The following is a 24,659-nucleotide window of genomic DNA, read 5'->3' as shown; positions in this document are numbered from 1 at the left end:
AGCAGCATTATTTGGACTTTGTAACTTTATACATTGAATAAGTGTTAAAATTGATTAGAGGAGGTAATTTTTATTACATTCTGAAGAAACTAAAGGAATGCTTTACTGAATGCAATTCATTTTGTTGATCTTAATCTGTATCAGGCATATATACAAATTATACTTCTTTAATTACATTTAAAATAATCAAAACATTTCTTTAAGTTAAATGGCACAATTTGGGAAGTATTTGATGTCATGGGACTACTGACTAGAGTACTTCATTATTTGTGTCATTTAAAGGCAGCATACTCAGGATTTACAAAATTTAGTTCATTCAATCAACAAACATCATTTGAGCCTATTTTGTGCATCAAAAAAAAAATATATGTGTGTCACTCTTAAGAATATGAAGAAAAGGAAAACGATATTTACTTTTACGTTCAAAGCATTCCACCTGACAGTAGTTTGCTACACCTGTCAATCTGTTCAACTAAGTTTCTAACAGGAAGTAATTCTGAATCAGAGGAAAAATGAACAAACTAAACTTAGGGGACTCTCCATCTTTCATCATTTTTAAAATTCTTAATGAGAACCAAATTATTCACTCTGGAACTATATTCCCTCTCTAAAATTTTAGGAGCTGTCACTGAGACACTCCTTCAATCTCCTTAGAAGAATAAGGTAGGAAAAGATATTTTTAACTTCACAGCCCTGATTAAAATATTTTAACAGAATCAAGTCTGGGTTCCAGCAGGGTAATTCAATGGTCTCCATGGTAAAAGAAATGTAGAGTTCTTTTTTAATAGCACAATACATTAAAAAATTTTAAATGTTCCTATATTTGATCTACTAGAAGATACAAACACTTTGGTTACACTTATTCATTGCCTTTTCCATCTCTCTGCACAAATAAAATCAAGGAAATAAGTATCTTTTGTACACACCATCATGAAAAAAATGAAGAAAGATTTCATTACCATAAAATATGAATAATTTTAATTCAACTGGACATTGCTGCTGAAACTTAGCCCAATATTTAGTATAGAAATATGATTAGATGAGATAAAATGGATGAAAATGCTTGGTAAACTCAAAGATTTAGCAAAGGTACATGATCATTGCTAATCATCTATGTGACTGAATTTATGTGTCATCAAATAAGAATTTAAACTTTGGCTAGCACTGCAAAACCTGTCACATGAAACCCTGTGTACCCAGAACTAGAACAAAAAATTTCACAATTTGTATGGAAACACAAAAGACCCCGAATAGCCAAAACAATCTTGAGAAAGAAAAATGGAGCTGGAGGAATCAGGCTCCCTGGCTTCAGACTATACTACAAAGCTACAGTAATCAAGACAGTATGCCTACTGGCACAAAAACAGAAATATAGATCAATGGAACAGGATAGAAAGCCCAGACATCAACCCACGCACATATGGTCGCCTTATCTTTGATAAAGGAGGCAAGAATATACAATGGAGAAAAGACAGCCTCTTCAATAAGTGGTGCTGGGAAAACTGGACAGCTACATGTAAAAGAATGAAATTAGAACACTCCCTAACACCATACACAAAAATAAACTCAAAATGGATTAAAGACCTAAATGTAAGGCCAGAAACTATCAAACTCTTAGAGGAAAACATAGGCAGAACACTCTATGACATAAATCACTGCAAGATCCTTTTTGACCTACCTCCTAGAGAAATGGAAATAAAAACAAAAATAAACAAATGGGACCTAATGAAACTTCAAAGCTTTTGCACAGCCAAGGAAACCATAATCAAGACCAAAAGACAACCCTCAGAATGGGAGAAAATATTTGCAAATGAAGCAACTGACAAAGGATTAATCTCCAAAATTTACAAGCAGCTCATGCAGCTCAATATCAAAAACACAAACAACCCAATCCAAAAATGGGCAGAAGACCTAAATAGACATTTCTCCAAAGAAGATATACAGATTGCCAACAAACACATGAAAGAATGCTCAACATCATTAATCATTAGAGAAATGCAAATCAGAACTACAATGAGATATCACCTCACACCAGTCAGAATGGCCATCACAAAAAAATCTACAAGCAACACATGCTGGAGAGGGTGTGGAGAAAAGGGAACCCTGTTGCACTGTTGGTAGGAATGTAAATTGATAACAGCCACTATGGAGAACAGTATGGAGGTGCCTTAGAAAACTAAAAATAGAACTACCATATGACCCAGCAATCCCGCTACTGGGCATATACCCTGAGAAAACCATAATTCAAAGAGTCATGTTGGGCTTCCCTGGTGGCGCAGTGGTTGAGAGTCCGCCTGCTGATGCAGGGGACACAGGTTTGTGTCCCGGTCCGGGAAGATCCCACATGCCGCAAAGCGGCTGGGCCTGTGAGCCATGGCCACTGAGCCTGCGCGTCCGGAGCCTGTGCTCCGCAACGGGAGAGGCCACAACAGTGAGAGGCCTGCGTACCGCAAAAAAAAAAAAAGAGTCATGCACCACAATGTTCATTGCAGCTCTATTTACAATAGCCAGGACATGGAAGCAACCTAAGTGTCCATCGACAGATGAATGGTTAAAGAAGACGTGGCACATATATACAATGGAATATTACTCAGCCATAAAAAGAAACAAAATTGAGTTATTTGTAGTGAGGTGGATGGACCCAGAGTGTGTCATACAGAGTGAAGTAAGTCAAAAAGAGAAAAACAAATACCCTATGCTAACACATATATATGGAATCTAAAAAAAAAAAAAAAAATGGTTCTGAAGAACCTAGGGGCAGGACAGGAATAAAGACTCAGACCTACTACAGAATGGACTTCAGGACACGGTGAGGGGGAAGGGTAAGCTGGGACAAAGTGAGAGAGTGGCATGGACATATATACACTACCAAATGTAAAATAGATAGCTAGTGGGAAGCAGCCGCATAGCACAGGGACATCAGCTCGGTGCCTTGTTACCACCAAAGGGTTGGGATAGGGAGGGTGGGAGGGAGGGAGGCAGATGCAAGAGGGAAGAGATATGGGGATATATGTATATGTATAGCTGATTCACTTTGTTATAAAGCAGAAACTAACACGCCATTGCAAAGCAATTATACTCCAATAAAGATTTAAAAAAAAACCCTGTGTACCAGAATCTGAAAATGATTGATACTAACAAATTATAGGTCCTTCCTGAGTGGTCTTCAAAGAGTGACACATTTTCAAAACAAGTAGGAGCAAGTCAGCTTTGGAGATGACAAAAACATATAACATGTACCATTAATTGCTGACATTTATATATAGTTAACACTGGATATCACTAATCATAGTAATTACTAACAGCAATTTGCATATCGAGCCCATAATGAAATTTTGCTAACTTCAGTTTTTTTAATTGATTTTCAACCTTCATGTTAATGTCTCTTTCAGTAACATGAAGTATAGTACAAGTCTTCCCAACATTTTTTATTACACACACAGAAGATAATAAAATTTGTACCAGGTCCCCCCCTGGCCACCGTGAGAAATAAGGGGATCAACATCTTGGCATACCTAAAACCATGGTGGGACATCAGCTTAATATGATTAGTTTTATAGAGATCATCCTTTCTATAGTTTATCTATAATCGACCAACCCATACCAAGCAAACAATGAGTCCTGAATATTTATAGTTAAGGTAAAATCTCATAAAAATTATCTTAAAGTTATTTCTATGTCTTTATTGAGTTAATTACCATGAATTATATACGACAAATGGTTCATGGTCTCGTCAGTCCTTGTTGTCTATGACAAAATACTGTCACTTTGTTGTTTTGTTGGGAAACACAGTGGCACTCCTGCCAGAAAATATGCGGAGCAGGAGTGACAAGGTGGTCAACACTTCGCCGCTGCAGAGTGAAGATATGCTGCTTAATGTAGAAAGAAACAGCTCTGCCTTCCCACAGTAGGTCCAAGAATGTGGGAGGAGTTCCTGTGGACCAGATGTGGACTATTCTGGTGAAACAGTCTGAAGTTGTTTTAAGTCCTACCCATCTTCTACCCAGAAAGAAGGAGCAATGACACATCAACAAAGGTCTGAAGTAAGGGGCTCTCTGAGAACTAGCAATACAGAGCCAGAGGAGTCCATGAGGGAGGCTTGAAGTGCCCACAAAAGTGTGCAGGGTAAGGGCAGCTTTATATGTCTGCCAGGCCCAGAGAGCACATGTTTTAGATCAGTATCAGCCCATCAACAGTGATGCCATCAGCTAGAAATGCCTGGGGCACTCACCTGGGCCAGAACTACTTGTGCAGAGCTGCCACAGGCATTTCCCCCACTGAAGCCAGTGTTGCAGCTGGTCTGGCCCTAGTAGTTCTTATGATTGCAAGATGCACCTCAGCAACAACCATTAGGGAACTTTGAAAAAACAAGGTTTATTACTCACAGGTCCTGGAGAGTACACAGCTTGCCTCGGGCATCATGGATAGAGATTGATAAAGAGAGACAGTGCAGACCTGGGGTTCTGGATTTATTGGGGTTGAGAGTGAGGTGCCTAGGGTTTCATAGGTTAACTCTTTATTGGTGAGCTTAAAACATAAAAGCAGGAATCAAAGCATGGGAAGGGAAAAGCAAGCAGCCAAATGGTCAGTTATCTAGGTCAACCAGAGGCGGAACTACATAGGTGGGCCAACCTAGCTCTTATAAGTATCTAGCTGTGTAGTTGGCATTGGGTTTATTTGAGATGGATGTCTTTGAAGTGGATCCACAATCAAAAGCTTAATGTCACGGGGAGGGGGAGGAGTAAGCTGGGACAAAGTAAGAGAGTAGCACTGACATATATACACTCCCAAATGTAAAATAGCTAGCTAGTGGGAAGTAGCTGCATGGCACAAGGAGATCAGCTCCGTGCTTTGTGACCATCTAGAGGGGTGGGATAAAGAGGGTGGGTGGGAGACGCAAGAGGGAGGGGATATGGGGATATATGTATGCATATAGCTGATTCACTTTGTTACACAGCAGAAACTAACACAACACCGTAAAGCAATTATACTCCAATAAAGATGTTAAAAAAAAAGAAGCTTAATGTCAGACACATTACAATCAAAAAAGCTAACTGTTACACTTTTACACTACAGCACACTACCATTCTGTGCCATTGCCTGTTCAAGTAAAAATGTCCAGATCCTCCTTCTTCCTCCTCCCTTCCACACTACAAAACTAGCAAATGGATAAGGAATGATGACAAACTGAAATTATAGTGGAGTAATCACAGTTCAGGCACACAAAAATGGAGTTGAGTAGCCATTGAGGATCTGATCTCAGACAGTCTGTGCACCAATGAGAACTTGAACTTTACTGAACTGTACCAGACCCAAGGACAGCACCAGCCATATTCAGAAAACACCTGCCAGCTGCAACCTCTCAGCATCTCCCCTTGTAACTATGCAAATATTTCAGACCTCAACCAATCCTTACTTAACAAGCACCTTTACTTCTTGCCAGATCCAATTATAATCCTTAATAAACAACTCATTTAACTAACTGGAACCTTGCAGCTTTTTGCCTTTATAAGCCTCCCCCATTTTTTAGTTCAGCAGAATACAATTCAAGAGCTTCTCGAATCTGTCTCCCAGGCTACAGTCCTAACAAACCCCAAATAAACACCTTTTTATGTCAATCAGGTCTCCATTTCTGAAATTTTGGTTACCAGTATAGGAGAAAACAAAAAGTTTCTTGCCCTCTATCCTCAGTAGCTGTGTTAGTTCCTTCCTGGGGGAGAAGAAAATTTTGATATCAAATCACGCTAAAGAGTTTTGAGGATTGTTGGACACGGGGTATGTATTTTCTGAGTTGAGACTATCTAGAGCTTAATGTGACTCTAGGACTTTCTTTTACTTAAAGCCACCAGAAAAGTCCTGGGACCCACCCAGATTTCTTCCGTGGGGAGAGAAAAACCACTAGCACTGGATATATTTTAAAGGACCATGAAGGATAAAAAATTAACTTGTTTTGTACTTATTCATGTTATAGGCTATACTGAAATGTGCTTAAAACAGAGAATACCTATACATGTAAAACCTTTTCATGCTTGCTTTAAACTTTATGGAACTTCTCTGAGCTGCACACCAAAAATCTGGCCTTTTCAGACTGTTTTATAAGAGGGCTCTACATCTCAAAGTTGCCTGAGTATGTAATTGACCAAGTAGATTAAGAACCAAGAATGAAATCAAAGTCTACATGAGATAAGGGAAATTTTCAGGCAAATTCAAGACCTAACGTTAATTTTTTTGAAAAAAAAGAAAATGGATTTTATTTTGCCAAAGCACATATAAGCTAGAAAACAGAGTCACAGTTCTTATGAAAAATCAGATAATTACTCCAAGTTATCAAAAGTATGCCCTAAAAATATTGAGAATTGAAAACATTCAGTTGTTTGCATGTTGATACTTCTAATCTTTTTAAACCTGCAGAATTTATTTTTTTTTGAAATCATCCATAAGTTACAGGTGTCACGTAAAAAGTAATTTCAGTAAATATGCTAAAAAAAATAAAGCTTTCTGTTCATGTTTTCAAAGGCCTTTCCATATAGACTTTATACAAGATGAATTATTGAAGTGTACCCTGGAATTTTCTAGGAGTAACCCCTTCCTCATATAAAATAACATTGACCAACTGGCTTATGAAAATGAGGATAATGAGTTAGTATGGAGAAAAAAAAACAAAGAAGAGACAAAAGATAATAATTCAGACTTTTTCAAAGCAACCTTGTACTTTTTAAAAATTATTTTTTAATTGTGACAAAATAGACATAACATAAAATTTACCATTTTAACCATTTTTAAGTATACAATTCAGTGGCATTAATTACATTCACATTGTTGTGGGACAATCTCCACCATCCATTCACAGAACAGTTTCATCTTGCAAAACTGAAACTATGTACCCATGAGATAATATCTTCCCATTTCCCCCTCCCTCCACCCCTGGCAACCACCACTCCACCTTCTGTCTCTATGAACTTGACTACTCTAAGTATCTCATATGAGCAGAATCATACAGTATTTGCCTTTTGTACCTGGCTTATTTCACTTAGTATAATGTCCTCAAGGTTCATCCATGTCATAGCATGTGTCACAATTTCCTTCCTTTTTAAGACTGAATACTATTCCATTGTATGTATATGTCATACTTTGTTTATTCATTCATTCATTGGTGGACACTTGACTTGCTTCCATCTTTTGGTCACTGTAAGTAAAACTGCTTTGAACATGGGTATACAAATATCTCTTCAAGACCCTGCTTTCAATTCTTTTTGGTTTATACCCTGAAGTGGAATTACTGGATCTTACGGTAATTCTATTTTTAATTTTTGAGGAACCACCATACTGTTTTCCATAGCAGCTGCAATGTTTTACATTCCCACATCCTTTCTCCACACCCTCGCTAACACATCGTTTTCTGGTTTTTTGATAATAGCCATACTAATGGGTATGAAGTGGTATCTCAATGTTGTTTAATTTGCATTTCTTTAAGGATTATTGATGCTAGGCATCTTTCCATGTGCTTAGTGGCCATTTGTATATACTCTTTGGAAAAATGTCTATTTGAGTCCTTAGAGACAACTTTTACTTTATTCTTTGCTATACAAATGATATTATAAGAATATGTTTTTTTAAAAAGACCATATTTTTTGTGTTCTTGGCAAGCACCGCATTTATCCAGCAGTATAAAACAGTTCAGATTTCAAATCCTTTTTTTTGGAGTAGCAGTGTATGTCACTTCTTACAAGGAAAAAATATCAACACAGCTACTTTGGAATCCCGTTAAGCTCTGTGCTTTTAGACTATGCAACCACACAGACAACTGGGGGATAGAAGACACCCTATCATGTCAAATGATACCGAGCTCCACTGTCCAGTGCAGTAGCCATCAACTTCATATGGTTACTGAACACTTAAAATGTTCAGCAATCCAACCATCAAGGACCTACTGTATAGCACAGGGAACTATACTCAATATTTTGTAATAATCCATAAGGGAAAAGAATGTGAAAAAGAATAGACGTGTGTGTGTGTGTGTGTGTGTGTGTGTGTGTGTAACTGAATCACTTTGCTGTACACCTGAAACTAACACAACATTGTAAACCAACTATACCTCAATAAAAATAAGTAAAAAAATAATATAGTTAATTGTAACTGAGATGTTCTGTAAGTGTAAAATCTACATCAAATTTCAAAGATTTCGTATTTTTGAATAATATAAAATATAAATAATTTTTAAACTGATTATATGTTGAAATGATAATATATTGAGTTCAATAAAATATAATTAAATTAAGTTTCACCTGTTTCTTTTTACCTTTTTTAATGTAGCTATTGGAAATTTTTAAATTACATATGTGGCTCCCATTTATGGCTCACATTATATTTCTATTGGACCATGATGATCCAGAAAACTGTGGCTAAATAGACCATTTCCATGAATGTGAATACACAAGTAAATTTAAAGGTACAGAATTGAGAAAATATTCAAAATAATCCATATTGTTTTTCCAAAAAAGTTTTTCCATTACTAATACAAGTGTTGCCCCCCAAATTATCTATGTGATTAACTTAGTTCTATATGAATTTTTTTTAACATAATCACTGATTCCTGAATTTACGTATGCCTTATAAGGATTTCTACGCCTATTCAGAAATAAATTGCTAGAGCTCTTTTGGGTATACAGCCCAGGCAAGGAATAACAATTTTTTAAAGAACACATATAACTGGTAAAGAAATAGTATCCAAAACATCTAAAGAACTTCTTCCAACCAATAAGAAAAAACTGAAAATGAAACTAGCTATACACAGAAGAGGAAACCTGCATCACACCCTGCGTTACATTTCTCCATGGCACTTATCACCCCCTGCTATAATACACATTTGTTTGTATAGTGTCTGTCTCTTCCCCACTGGAATGAAAGCTTCATGAGAGAAAGGACTTTTTTATTATACGTCACCAGGGCTAAAACACAGAATTCCCATGGCAATATCCCAACTCAACAAGTAGTTGCTAAAAAAATAAATGCCAGCCAAAAGAAAGTTGGCAAAATGTGGGGAAAGAACTCCCTGTATCTCAGACACTGCTGGTGGGAGTATAAATTGCTATTACTTCTTTCAAATGCAAGTGGACAATAATATCTACTAAAACTGGAGATGCATATACCCTAGGACACAAGAGTTACACTTCTAGAAGTGTACCCTAAAGGACTGTAGTACAGGAGAGGAGACGTATACTACAATATTACAGCATTGTCTATAATAGCAAAAACATAGGAAAAAACTGTACTGCCTATCAATAAAAAATGCACAAACATATTATAGTTTATTCATACAACAGGATATTATGCAACACTTAAATGAGTTAGAGCCACATATATCAATATATATAATGCTTGAAAACATAAGAATGAGAGAAAATAGCTGTAGAATGATCGATTTAATATGATACCATTAACATATAGCTCTATAAACAAAAAACAGTTATCTATTGGTAATAGATACATATAAAAACATGGGTGAATGGTGCACAGCAACTTCAGGCTGGTGAATGAGACAAAGGAATGGACATGGGCACAAAGAGGGCTAAGAGGATTTATTTCTTTAAAGATAATTAAACAATCTGAGGAAAATCAGACGTGTTAAATTTATGTTACAAAACATGGGCATTACATTATTCTCTGTATTGCTTGAAATATTTTCTATTTATTATTACAAAATCAGATTTAAATCAGTGGGTTCCCTTTCTCCTTGTAAGATGTAATAGCAAGTTACCGTTAAGAAATAAAAATAACTACAACTTACACTATTTCAATCAGAGACTGGTAATACATTTTCTTTCAGCCTATTATCTCAGAAATGCTATGAAATCTCCAAACCCAGTTTTAACAAGATTTGTTTTCAAGATATATTTTGCAAACAACAATCAACTTTTGATTTGAGGTTTCTCCAAACTTTCTTCTTACTCAGTATCTATTGTCTATTAGATACTTCTGTCACAATTTTCTTTTTTTCCCACTGTTTTCTCCAATAATAAGATCTTTCTATGAGCTCTGTAGAGCTGAAAATAAATATATTCCTGAATTAATACTCTCTGGCCCGGGTTTCTAATTAAGCCATACTACTCCGGTGTGGTTTTGTTTATAATTAAAGAAGTAGGATCTTATTGACAAAGCCTCTTCCTAACCCCATCAAAACACACCACATAACACACACACACACACACACAAATTAAAATGAAAAGGCCATGGTAGGTAGGACATTGTGAAAGCTTTTAAAATAACTATAAATGGTCGTGCATGCTGGTACCAGTAGACTTCATACCTCTTTGCTTTGTTTTGCAATAGCACCTTTCACCGAGAAATCTGAAATTCTCTGAGCATTTACATCGCAACTCACCAATGCACACTGGTTTTGCCAGCACTCACATTTCCTACTCAGCTGGAATATTCTGAACCCAAGGCAATGTTTTCAAGTTTAGATATAAATGATTGAATTATGAAAATTTTTCATTATCTGCATTTTAAAATCTGTAGCATGTCAAATAAGTAGTTGGATTTTATAATCAGCTGTTGATCTAACTATCTTGCCAGTTGTGTTGTCATCATGATGTTCTTCCAGATCCTTCAGCAATGGTCCACCAAATCTTAATACAGAGTACATTTCTAACATGTGAACAAAGAGAAACCTTATCTAAAGATTCCTACTGTCCCATAAATCAGGAAATAATAAATGCAGAGCCCTTTCATGTATGAGGCTGATTTCCTAACAAACATTCAGGGAAGGTAGGTGAGCTACTTTAATTATTCAGGAAATTCCTTTTTTAAGTGTGATTGCTATGTTTGAAATATCTTTAAAAAATGATTTGTAGATCTGGATATTCCAAATACAATGTTTTGTGTAAACATATTAATTTTCAGTTTGTGAATTAACCAGGCTGATTTTTTAATTCTGGTCTACATATCTTGAGTGAACAGTGAGAACCTCGCTGTCTGCATGCAGTGCTGTCACTGGGAAGAAATCAGTCATCATGAATATTCACTGAACACCACTGAGTGCTGCCCTAGACTGAGATGGAGAAAGCAGAAGAAAAACTGTCCATCAAATCAGAAGAAAAGCCCTCTCAGTGATTTGTGAAAAAGACAGCTGTTGAATCTGATATACTATAAGATTTTATCTCTTTTATGTCAACCCATTAATAACTTTTTTCCTCTGGAATACTCTGATTTTATTTTTCCTTTATTAATACAAAATTTAAATACTAGTGATCCATTACAGATGCCTGCCTTACACAGGAGTACTGAAAATATTCAGATATTTAAATTGGTTGATCCAATTTAGACAATATGAAAGAGTCGCTACCTGGCTGCTTATTCAATAGCCCTGTCTGCTACCTTCCCATCTTTCTTCTAATTAGGCTGTATTGCCCAATCTGCCTTGAACTCCATTTTGAGTATTTAGCCAATATCCTTGAAGTTTTTTCAACGTTATCAAGTGTGGAAACTAGAAAATATTAGGACAGGATCTATCTCTCTCTACTTTTGTCTTTATACATATGGAGCACTTACTTTGTGCTATTCTATGTATATAGTGTCTTACAAATAGTCTCATTTAAAGAATACAGAGTCATCATACAGCAGATACATTAAGGTCTCTGTTTTACAGATGAAGAAACTGAGGTTCAGAGAGGATCTGGCCAAAGTCACTCAACTGGTGAGTGGCAGACACCGCATGTGAACCATGCCAGACTCCAAATCTTGTACTTGAAAAGCACGTGCTCCCCTGCTCTACAGAGGGCGTGCATTTTACCATGCCATTCTACCAGCCCTTGCATTCCCACCTGCTTGGAGCCTTCCTCCACACTTCAGTCAGATATAATTTCCTTGCTATTCTTTAGAACGAAGTGGAATTACTGGCCCAAAGGATTCAGGTTGGCTCTATGGACATTCTCCAGTTGACTAAAGCATAACTGACCCTGCTGAGTGACATGAGTGATTCAGAAGATAATTCTTTTCATGCTCCACTGGGAAGTGAGTGGTTAAAAATAGCACAAAAATGAGGAAAACAAGGGATGAGTGAACATGAAGTACATCCATTAAAATTATATGAAAAGATAAACTGGAGAGCCAAATATCATTATTATTATGAAGAACTATTTAATACTGCATCTGACCACAGTTAGAAAAACTGCCTCAATACAAGTGCCTTGGCTGAGATGTCATGGTAAAAAAACTATTTAAAACTCTTTCCTAATAAAATTTTTAAGATGGGAAATAAATGTTAGAACAAAGAGAACAGAACTTCAAAGTAGAAAAAATATCTAACTGCATAAAACGAACATAATGCCAAATACTATCCTTATTCAAACTTACCTTTCATTTGTCTTACTTACGTAACACCTTCAAAACATAATAAAAGCTCAGCCACAAAATCAACTTAGAAAGCAGACATACCGGCCTAACTGTACAGATTGATTTAATAGCAAAACACTTTCCTGTAAAGACATTTACGTGCTATCTGGAAGAACTTTCAAGCTCTTCATTTTATATTTTACTAGAGATTAATTTATTATAGGGAAAAGATTCAATCTTTCCTCTTATTCTCAGCAAGAAGTGTCAGCCACATGATTTGAAAAAAAAGGTAAACTTATTTGGCGTGATCAAACAGGAAATCAGCATCTGTCGTTTCAGCTGGATCTCCCAGCTTGCAGTATCCACCTTCTGTATTTACCTCCTTCTGCTCCTCCTCTTTTTGAGCTGTTTTTGCTGCCCCACTAAGATCTCTGGCCCATAATTTTGCTGTAACGACTACTATATTGGGAACCTAACTTTTCTGCATATGTCTGTATAAATATATATATATAAATATATGTGTGTGTATATAATTCCCAGCTTTATTGAGATACAATTCACATAAAACATTGTGTAAGTTTAAGGTGCATGATATGATACTTATATATTGTGAAATGATAAACTAAAAAGCTTCTTATATACTTTTTTGGTTTGGGCATTTATTGTCTAATTCTCAAACTAGAACACCAATTCCTATAGGAAAGGGGCTCTTTCTTTCCTGTCTACTTTGGTATTTTCAGAGCCTGGCACAATATCAGTGATTAAAAAACAATTGCTAACTGGCTGGCTGAGTATTGTAAGAGATCCAAATGACTTAGATGCAGAACCCAATTTTAAGTCATCAAAAGTCCATGACAGGGCTTCCCTGGTGGCGCAGTGGTTGAGAATCCACCTGCTGATGCAGGGGACGCGGGTTCGTGCCCCGGTCCGGGAGGATCCCGCATGCCGCGGAGCGGCTGGGCCCGTGGGCCATGGCCGCTGGGACTGCGCGTCCGGAGCCTGTGCTCCACAACGGGAGAGGCCACAACAGTGAGAGGCCCGCATACAGCAAAAAAAAAAAAGAATCAGTGGTAGATTACATGACACAAAGGAATGGATTCACAAACTGAAAAACAGAGTAGTGGAAATCACTCAAACTGAACATAAACAAGAAAAAATAATTTTTGAAATAAGAACACCTTGAGAGACCTTTCGGACAACATCAAGCGTACTAACATTCACATTATAGGGGTCCCAGAATCTGGAGAGAGAAAAGGGCAGAGAAGATATTTGAAGACATAATAGTTGAAAACTTCCCTAACCTGGGAAAGGAAACAGATATTGAGGTCCAGGAAGCACAGAGAGTCCCAAACAGATCAACCCAAAGAGGTCTAAACCAAGAAACAGTGTAACTACAATGGCAAAAATTAAAGATAAAGAGAGAATCTTAAAAGAAGCAAGGGAAAGCAACTAGTTACATACAAGGGAACTCACACTAGACTGTTAGCTGACTTTTCACCAGAAAATTTGCAGGCCAGAAAAGAGTGGCATGATATATTTAAAGTAATGAAAGGAAAACATCTACAACCAAGAATATCTTACCGAGCAAGGCTATCATTCAGATTTGAAGGAAAGAGAAAGAGTTTTACAGACAAGCAAAAGCTAAAAGAGTTCAGCACCACTAAAGAGACTTTACAAGAAGTGTTAAAGAGAATTCTCTAAATAGAAAAGAAAAAGCCACAACCAGAAATATGAAAATTACTAAAAAAAAAAACTTATTGGTAAAGGCAAATATTCAGTAAGGGTAGTAAATCAACCACTTATAAAGCTAGTAGGAAGGTTAAAAGAAAAGTAGTAAAATCATCTATTCACAGTAAGTAGTTAAGGGATACACAAAACAAAAATGTGTAAAGTATGAGGTCAAAAGCATTAAACGTGGGGGGTAGTGAAAATGCAGAGTTGTTAGAATTGTTCAAACTTAAGAAATCATCAACTAAAAATAATCATATATAAATAGGCTGGCATATATAAACCTCATGATAACCACAAACCAAAAATCTATAAAAATACACAAAAAGAATAAAGAAATCCAAGTCTAACACTAAAGATGGTCATCAAACTACAAGGGAAGAATGAAAAAGAAGAAGAAAGGAACAAAAATAACTATGAAAACAACCAGAAAACAACAAAATGGCATTAAGTACATAGTTAAAAATACTTAATTTAAATGTAAATGGACTACATGCTCCAATCAAAACACAAAGAGCAGATGACTGGATACAGAAACAAGACACATATATATGCTGCCTACAGGAGACCCACTTCAGATCTAAAGAAACACACAGACTGAAAGTGAGGGGATGAAAAAAGATATTCCGTGCAAATGGAAACAGAAAGCTGGGATAGCATTACTTATATTAGACAAAATAGACTTTAAAACAAAGACTGTAACAAGAAACAAAGAAGGACATTACATAATGATCAAAGGATCAATCCACAAAGAAGATCTAACAATTGTAAATATATATGCATCCAACATAGGAGCACCTATTTACCTACAGCAAATATTAATAGACATAAAGGGAGAAATTGACAGTAACACAATAATAGTAGGGGACTTTAAGACTCCACTTAAAAAGAAAAAAGACTCCACTTATCAATGGATAGATCACCCAGACAGAAAATCAGTAAGGGAACACCAGCTTAAATGACACATTAGACTAGAGGGACTTAATAGATACATATAGAACATTTCATCCAAAAGCATCAGAATACACATTCTTTCCAAGTGCATATGGAAATTCACCAAGATAGATCATGTGCTAGATCACAAAACAAGCCTTGGTAAATTTAAGAAAACTGAAATCATCTGAAACTGAATCAAACTGAAATCAAACTGAAAGCATCTTCTCCAACCACAACACTGTGAGATTGGAAATCAACTACAAGAAAAAAACTGTAAAAAAACACAAACATGCAGAAACTACACAATATGCTACTAAACAACGAAAAGTATCACTGAAGAAATCAAATAGGAAATCAAAAAATACCTGGAGACAAATGAAAACCAAAATACAATGATCCAAAATCTACAGGATACCGTAAAAGCAGTTCTAAGAGGGAAGTTTATAGCAATAAAAGCCTATCTCAGGAAACAAGAAAAATCTCAAATATACAACCTAATCTTACATGTAGAGCTAGAAAGGAGCTAGAAAAAGAACAAACAAAACCCAAGGTTAGTAGAAGAAAAAATAAAGATCAGAGCAGAAATAAATGAAATAGAGACTAAAAAAATAGGAAATATCAATGACACTAAGAGCTGGTTCTTTGAAAAGATAAACAAAATTGATAAACCTTTACCCAGACTCATCATGAAAAAAAAGAAAGAGGCCCCAAATCAATAAAATTAGAAATGAAAAAGGAGAAGTTACAACCAACACCACAGAAACACAAAGGATCATAAGAAATTACTAAGAATAAATATACTCCCATAAAATGGACAACCTAGAAGATACACACAAATTCCTAGAAATGTACAATCTCCCAAGACTGAACCAGGAAGAAATCAAAAATATGTACAGACCAATTACCAGTAATAAAACTGAGTCAATAATAAAATCACTCCCAACAAACAAAAGTCCAGAACAAGATGGCTTCACAGGTGAGTTCTAACAAACATTTAGAGAAGAGTTAACCCCTATGCTCTCAAACTAGTCCAAAAAATTACAGAGGAAGGAACACTTCTGAACTCATTTTATGAGGCCAGCATTACTGTGATACCAAAACCAGACAAAGATACAACAAAAAAAGAAAATTACAGGCCAATATCCCTGATGAATATAGATGCAAAAATCCTCAACAAAAGATTAGCAAACCGCATTCAACCATACACTAAAAGTGTGGGATTTATCCCAGGGATGCAAGGTGGTTCAAAATCTGCAAATCAATCAATTAATACACCACATTAACTGAAAAAAATCATCTGATCATCTCAGTAGATACAGAAAAAGTTTCTGACAAAATTCAACATATGTTTATGATAAAAACTCTCAGCAAAGTGGGTATAGAGAGAACATACCTCAACATAATAAAGTCCACATATGACAAACCCACAGCTAATATCATACTCAATGGTGAAGGGCTTAAAGCATTTCCTCTAATATCAGGAACAAGACAAGAGTGCCCATTCTTGCCACTTTTATTCAGTATAGTATTGGATGTCCTAGCCACAGCAATCAAATAAGAAAAGAAATAAAAGACATCCAAATTGGAAAGGAAGAAGTAAAACTGTCACTGTTTGCAGATGACATGAAACTTTATATAGAAAATCCTAAAGACAAGACCAAAAAACTATTAGAATTAACCAAAGAATTCAGTAAAGTTGCAAGATACATAATTAATACATAAAAATCTGTTGCATTTCTAACAATGAACTATCAGAAAAAGAAATTAAGGAAAAAAATACCATTTATAGTTTTATCCAAAAGAATAAAATACCTTGGAATAAATCTAACCAAGGAGGCAAAAGACCTGTACTCAGAAAACTATAAGACATTGACAGAGAAATTGAAGATGACACAAACAAATGGAAAAATATACCACACTCATTGATTGGAAGAGTTAATACTGTTAAAATGACTGTACTACCCAAGGCAATCTACAGATTCAATGCATTTTTAATCAAAATACTAATGGCACTTTTCAAAATTATATACCATAACTAGAACAAATAATTCTAAAACTTGTATGGAAAAACAAAATATCCTGAATAGCTAAAACAATCTTGAGAAATAAGAACAAAGTTGGAGGTATTCACTAATTTCAAACTATATCACTAAGCTACATTAATCAAAACGGTATGGTACTGGCAAAAAAACAGACAGATCAATGGACCAGACTACAGAACCCAGAAATAAACCCACATTTATATGGTCGATTAAATGTACATGAAAGGAAGAATATACAATGGGGAAAAGTCAGTCTCTTTAATAAATGGTGCTGGGAAAACTGGACAGCTACATGAAAAAGAATCAAACTGGACTACTTTCTCACACCATATTAAAAAAAAAACTCTCAAAATGGATTAAACACTTAAATTTAAAACATAATACCATAAAATTCCTAGAAGAAACCATAGGCAATACACTCTTTGACACTGGCCTTAGTAATTTTTTTTTTTTGCATATGTTTCCTCAGGCAAGGGAAACAAAAGAAAAAAGAAGAAGATAGGACTATATCAAACTAAAAATCTTTGCACAGTGAGGGAAACTATCAACAAAATGAAAAGGCTGCCAACTGAATGGACAAGATATTGACAAACTATATATCTGATAAGGAGTTACTATCTAAAATATGTAAAGAACTCATATAATTCAATGTCAAAAAACAAACACCCATTTTAAAAATGGGCAGAGAACCTGAATAGACATTTTTCCAAAGAAGACATACATATAACCAATAGACATGTGAAAAGATGCTCAACATCACTAATCATCCGGGAAATGCAAATCAAGACCATGATGAGATCCCCTGACATCTGTCAGAATGGTGAATGGCTATTATCAAAAGACAACAAATATCAAGTGTTGGTGAGAATGTGGAGAAAAGAGAGCCCTATTATACTGTTGATGGGAATGTCAATTGATGCCACCACTATGGAAAACAGTAATGGAGGGTCTTCAAAAAAACAAAAATAGAACTAACATATGATCCAGCAAATTTTGCTCTTGGTATTTTTCTGAGGAAAACAAAAACACTAATTTGAAAAGATATATGCATCTCTATATTCAGTGCAGCATTATTTACAACAGCCAAGATATGGAAGCAACCTAAGTGTTCACCAATAAATGGATAAAGATATGATTTATATGTGTGTGTGTGTATAATAGAATATTACTCAGCCATAAAAAAGAATGAAATCTTGCCATTTGTGACAACATGGATGGATCTAGAGGGTATTATGATAAGTGAAGTAAGTCAGACAAAGACAAATACCATATGATTTCATTTACATGTGGAATCAAAAAAATTGAACAAAAATAACAAAACAGACTCATAGATACAGATAACAAACAGGTAGTTACCAGAGGGGCAAGGGGTGAGGATGAGTGAAATAGCTGAAGGAGATTAAGAGGTACACACTTCCAGTTACAAAATAAATGTCATAGGTATGAAATCTCCAGCATGGGGAATTTGGTCTACGATATTTTTATATACTTGTATGGTGACAGATGGTAACTAGACATATCAAGATGATCATTTTGTAATCTACAGCCATACTGAATCACTGTGTTATACACCTGGAATTAACATAGTATGCAGGTCAATTATACCTCAGTTGAAAAAACAATATGTAGACACTTGGAGAAAATGCTTCAAAATGCTAATGATGGTTTTCACTAGGGGATGGGGATTATGGGTGATTGTTCATTTTTACTGGATACTTTTATGTATTTCTAGTTGTCTGCAATGAGTATGTGTTGCTTGTAAAATTAGAAAGAAAACAATAACTATCATTAAAAAAATTTTTTAAGAAATTTAAAATAATAAATAAACTAATAAATCAACCTAATGGGGGAAAAAACAGAACACTACCAGACTTTTCAACAGCAATAGAAGCTATCGATAGAAGACAATGGAGTGCTACCTTTCAATATGACATGAAATTGTGCTCAGTTAAGGAATTCTATACCCAACCAAAGTATCAAGGATGAGAATGAATAAGACACTTTCAAATACTATGTAAGTTTTCAAAATATATTACCTGCTATGCATCATTCTCTGAAAGCTACAGGAGACTGTCCTCTCCTAGAATGAATTATTTATTATACTCTTTTAGTATCCTTTTGATGCCTAAAATATCTGCAGTGATAGCCTGCTCTTTCATTCTTTATATTGATAAATTTGTGTTTTTCCTCTTTTTTTTCTTGATGGCTTTTGCTATAGGTATATCTATTTAAATAATCTTTCCAAAGAACCAACTTTTGATTTCATTAATTTTATTTTATTCTTTATTTTTTTATTTCTACTTACTTCAGGTTTCACTTTCTCTTCTTTTGTAGCTTAATAAGATAGAAACTTTTCTTCTCTAATATAAACACTTAAAGCCATAAATTTCCCTTTAGGCAATTTTTAGCCACAATCCACAAATTCTGATATATTTTCATAATTGTTCATTTAAAAATGTTTTCTAATTCCTCCTGTGATTTATTCTTTGATTTATGGGTTACTTAGAAGAGTGTTATTTAATTTTAAAACAATGGGGGATTTCCCAGATACCCTATTGCTATTGATTTCTAATTTAATCTGTCATGATGAGAAAACATACTCTGTAAAGTTTAAATCTTTTGAAATTTATTGAGACTTATTTTATGGTCCAGCACATGGTTAATCCTGATGACTGTCCCATGTGCATTTGAGAAGAATAAATATTCTTCTATTGTTGGGTGCAGTATCCTATGTCAATGAGGTCATGTCGGTTAATAATGTTTTTCAGATCTTCTGTATTCTTGCTCATTTTTTGTCTAGGTGGTCTATCAGCTACAAAAAGAGAATTATCAAAAATCTTCAACTATGAGTTTGGATTTTGTCTGTGTTTCTGCCTGTGTTTACCTGCTCCCCCATGCCTTCAAATAGTTGTTTTTCATATTTTGTACAGAGTTTATCATTGTTACTGCAGGAGAATTAGTCTGATATAAGCTGCACCGTCATTACCAGAAACAGTAACCTAAGATCCCAGGATAATTTTGAGAAAAATATTCATATTCTAAACTTTGACTCAGATTTCCAATTTTTACCTGCCCCCTCCCCCAGTCACATCACAAAAGGATCTAATACTGAGATACATCATTTCCATTAATGGACTTTAAGAACTACTTACTTTGCATTTTATCTCTGTAAACAAGTATTGTATTTCTCTTTAATAAACACACCTTAAAAGCTTTCCTGAAAATAGATGAATATAAGACCAGAGGAAAACTTTCTAATTCCACTCTACTACTTAATTTTCCCCTCTTCTCTCTAAAAGGGAAAAAGGAGCAATTGTGAGAGCACATAAACACACATAAGACCCTGTCCATTTATGGGATATTTTCTAGAAATCCTGGGAAACAGAAAATTCATAACCATGAGAGCAACTGGTGATGACCAAACTAGAAAGCGATAGAAGAGATTGATGTCTGGTAATCAGTATTGAAAAGGCAGTACTGAGATTTAAAGGGGGAGTTCTAGAGAGAAATGAGAACTGCCTGCTAGGATTCATGTGCTCCTGCTGCACAGTACAAAAATTCAAAACCATGAATCTCAAAAATCCCATATCGTAAGTTATATCACCACTATAAAGTGCAATTTTGTAGAAACATCTATTTTATGTGACAGTATCCTTAAAGCTCATAAAATATTTGAGTTGTGGGCAGACTTTTTTTTGAAAATTGAAACTAACTTCATAACTCTGAGCTACCTTCTGGTAGGAATGGAAGTAAAACATCTCCTAACTGTAGGACAAAAACATCTGCCCTACCCTTATCTCCATGAAAAGCTTTCTTCCTAGCCAAGAGCTCTTCACAGGAACACACTGAAAGGTGTGAGCTCTTCAAGTCCAGCACATTTCACCGCACCACATCCACTCTGCAATGGTCCAGAGGAAAGATCAAAGAAGTTAGGAGATGAGAAAATCTAACCTGAAGGAAGAAAAGACACTAACTACTTTCATGGGCTTAATGAGAAAGTGAAAAGGAAGAGGACAAAGCATGGTTCAATACAGGACACAGGAATTCAGAAGCTCTGGGCTCCAATATTAACTCTGCTATTATCACAGCATGTGATCACTCATCATCGTTTAAATTTTTCACCAATTAATTAATGACACACACACAGAAAATACGAAACACAGGCCATGAAAATGACTGCAGATATTTCCCATATTAAATGCCTAGCAGGTCCTGATACAACACCTCCATTCTTTCTGTGACTACTGAAAACCTTGAACTTTCATACTTTTCCCAAAAACTAAGACTGACAATCTTCTCAAAAAGACCTCCCTTAACCACAACCACCACTACCCATGTCTTTATCTCTCATCCTGTGTTATTTGCTTCATACCACTTATCATTGTCTAAAATTATATTATACATATTTTTCTCTCTGTTTATTACCTAGACTATAAACTCCATTAGGGACAGCATTTTGTTTTGTCCCCCGTCACATCCCCAACATTTGGAAGCCATACCTAGCCTAGCCATTTAGGGACTAAATAAATATTGACTGAATAAATGAGTAAGTCCAATGCTGGAGTCCAGAAGGAATTTGTACTGAAGCAGACTGAAACAAGTTCAGTATTTCTGAAACTGGAGAATTGAGGTTTTGAATTACTTCAAAGTCACTACAAGTACAATAACACTGACAAGAGAAGTCTTAAAGACCCTAGAATGTGACAATTCTATAATAATCCACCCCACTCCTGGTACTGTATGTTGCTGAATGACTTCTGTGGGCTAACTTCAGTATTTTTGCAACTGTTTTGGTTGTCTACAGCCTACTCACATGGTTAAACTTAAGGGTTCTTACACTGGGCACTTAAAATGAAAGGGAGGTTCCATATACTGGGTATACGGACAAAAGGAAAATATAGAAATATCACCAATTGACCCATCATACAAATCCCACTCTGGGTCTCAGAATAGTAGACCACTATGGCTCCAGACACATCTCCCCTCCTGCATCATGGCTTGGCTGCTTGGGTTCCCATCTTTCCCATTACAGGTAGGGACATTACAACATCATCCTCATGAACAGCTATAATACCAAGAACAGAAGTCCCATGCTGTGAACAGGACACACACACACGTACCTGCACACGTGCACACACGCACATACTCTGGTCCATTAGAACAAAACTAGCTTCTCACTGATCCCTCTATCTCAGGGCTTATTTATTCCTAAGACACAGACAGAGGATAAAGTATTTACTATCTTCTAGTAACTCAACTACTTTATTTAGCTGAAGGAAATAAATTCAATAAGTCAGATTATTTGTGTATACAGGTCCTGTTGAATTATTCGTTATTTTAAACCAAAGTACATTTACTACCGAAATTCTGAATATTAGTATTGCCTTCATTTACTTTCACTTTTTTCTTAAATAAAAAGGAAAAGACAAAACCCAATGCCCAACAGAAGACCTAAATAGACATTTCTCCAAAGAAGACATACAGGTGGTGGCCAACAGGCAAATGAAAAGATGCTAAACATCACTAATTATTAGCGAAATGCAAATCAAAACTACAATGAGGTATCAACTCACCTCAGAATGGCCATCATCAAAACGCCTGTAAATAATAAATGCTAGAGAGGGTGTGGAGAAAAGGGAACCCTCGTACACTGTTGATGGGAATGTAAATGGTGTAGCCACAATGGAGACCAGTATGGAGGTTCCTTATAAAACGAAAAATAGAGTTAACGTAAGATCCAGCAATCCCATTCCTCGGCATATATTCAGGAAAGACTAAAACTCTAATTTGAAAAGATACATGCACCCCAATGTTCACAGCAGCACTATTTACAATAGCCAAGAAAGGGAAACAACCTAAATGCCTGTCGACAGATGAACAGATAAAGAAGATGTGGTTTATATATACAATGGTATATTACTCAGCCATAAAAAAAAGAATGAAATAATGACATTTGCAGCAACATGGATGGACCTAGAGATTATCATATTAAATGAAGTAAGTCAGAGAAAGACAAATATCATATGATATCACTTACATGTGGAATCTAAAAAAGTGATACAAATGAACTTATTTACAAAGCAGAAATAGACTCACAGACATAGAAAACAAACTTATGGTTACCAAAGGGAAAGGCAGGGGAGGGATAAATTGGGAGTTTGGGATTAACAGATAAACACTACTATATATAAAGTATATAAAATAGACAAACAACAAGGACCTACTGTATAGCACAGGGAACTATATTCAATATCTTGTAATAATCTATAATGGAAAAGAATCTGAAAAAGAATATATATATACACACATATAAATACATAAATATATATATATGTAACAATCACTTTGCTGTACACCTGAAACTAACACAACACTGTAAATCAAGTCTACTTCAATTTTTTTAAAAAAGCCCAAGAATAGATAACATAATAAAACTTTTTTAAAATTTTGCCTACTGTTATTATATGGCAAACAGCAGTACAGATGTACTGACATGAATAGAATCTGTCCCTGGGGACTTCCCTGGTGGTCCAGTGGTTGGGAATCCACCTTCCAATGCAAGGGACGCGGGTTTGATCCCTGGTGGGGGAACTAAGATTCCACATGCCGCAGGGCAACTAAGCATGCCTCAACTAGAGAGGAGCCTGCACGCTGCAACTAGAGAGAAGCCCACGCACCACAACTAGAGAGGAGCCCACATGCCACAACGAAAGATCCCACGTGCCACACTAAGGCCCAACACAGCCAAAAATAAAATAAGATAAATAAATTTTTTTAAAAGTAGAATCTGTACCTTAGAAGTAGTATGTTTATTTTGCCAGCAACAGTGTAGTTTCAGCAAAAAAGTATAAATCACATTAATTTTAATGTATTGTTTTTTCTGAGAAAGACCTGTATATAATTTGCTAATTTATTTTGATTTTACAGCGATGTAAGAGTTATTACAATACAAGCTTATCCCGAGTTTTAGGCTTATACATTTGAGAAACATTATCATAAAAATTCTTTTAAGTCAATGTTGGGGACCCATGAGAAATCAGTCCTTTAAAGGGGGCTTGTAAATGACTAAAGTTTGAGAAACACTGAGACAAAAATGAAACAATTATTGCATAACCCCTTTTTTCCTCATGAAACATAAACTCCCTCCTACCAGAAAGAAAATTGAAAAGTATCCCTTTACTCACAGACCATCATATAAACTAAAGAAATGGACAACTAACTCTAGACAAAATTGCTGATTTTTGAAGCAGTAAAGTCCTACTGAACTACCCACATATCCTTAACTCCCACTATACCTCCATCCTCACCCCATTTTTAGAGGGGTCTAAAAATGGCTCATTGCTCTAAAATAATGTTTCTCCCAAATGAACTTCCGCAAGCAAAGCAAGATAGGAAGAGCCCTGTAACAGTGCAAGTGAAAGGCTGTAGTTTCTGCATACCCTGTTTTCTCAAAGCATCAGAGAAATACGCACTGGGATGGGATACAATCACAGTTACATACAGCAGGGCTGTCCATATAAATACCTGATTGACACAGAACTGGGCTACGTACATCAACTGGCCTTACTGCTATAAATCTGAGAAAGAGCTCTGACTGACACCTCGATCCAAGGAGCAGAT

This window comes from Delphinus delphis, chromosome 2 (assembly GCF_949987515.2).
Source record: "Delphinus delphis chromosome 2, mDelDel1.2, whole genome shotgun sequence".
NCBI lineage: Eukaryota > Metazoa > Chordata > Mammalia > Artiodactyla > Delphinidae > Delphinus > Delphinus delphis.
Note: the sequence above shows the minus strand (reverse complement) of the source record.